The following is a 786-nucleotide window of genomic DNA, read 5'->3' on the forward strand; positions in this document are numbered from 1 at the left end:
ATTTTACTCTGCAAATATTACACCATGAATTTTACTTTCAATCTTTTTTATATTCATGCATATTGTATGTTCTTGAACCTCAATATGAATTTATTTTGTTCTGCAAATATTACACCATGAATTTTACTTTCAATCGTTTTTATATTCATGCATATTGTATGTTCTTGAACCTAAATATGAATTTATTTTACTCTGCAAATATTACACCATGAATTTTACTTTCAATCTTTTTTATATTCATGTATATTGTAGGTTCTTGAACCTAAATATGAATTTATTTTATTTTGCAAATATTACACCATGAATTCTACTTTCAATCTTTTTTATATTCATGCATATTGTAGGTTCTTGAACCTAAATATGAATTTATTTTATTTTGCAAATATTACACCATGAATTCTACTTTCAATCTTTTTTATATTCATGCATATTGTAGGTTCTTGAACCTAAATTTGAATTTATTTTGTTCTGCAAATATTATAACATGACTAACTTTCAATCTTTTCTATATTCATGCATATTGTTTGAATTTTGTAGGTTCTTGAACCTAAATATGAATTTATTTTAGTCTGAAAATATTATAATATGAACTTTACTCTCAATATTCTTTATATTCTTTATATTGCATACCGTGTGCATTTTGTAATTTCTTGCATATTCCAATTTCTTATAAATGCATGAAGATCTGCAGTCTAGTAATAAATATCCCCTAGAAAATAATATTATTAAACGTTAATTTGATAGTCACTGAGTGTTTGATAAGGCACAGAAACGCAGGCTATTGTA

This window comes from Hylaeus volcanicus, chromosome 4 (genome assembly GCF_026283585.1).
Source record: "Hylaeus volcanicus isolate JK05 chromosome 4, UHH_iyHylVolc1.0_haploid, whole genome shotgun sequence".
NCBI lineage: Eukaryota > Metazoa > Arthropoda > Insecta > Hymenoptera > Colletidae > Hylaeus > Hylaeus volcanicus.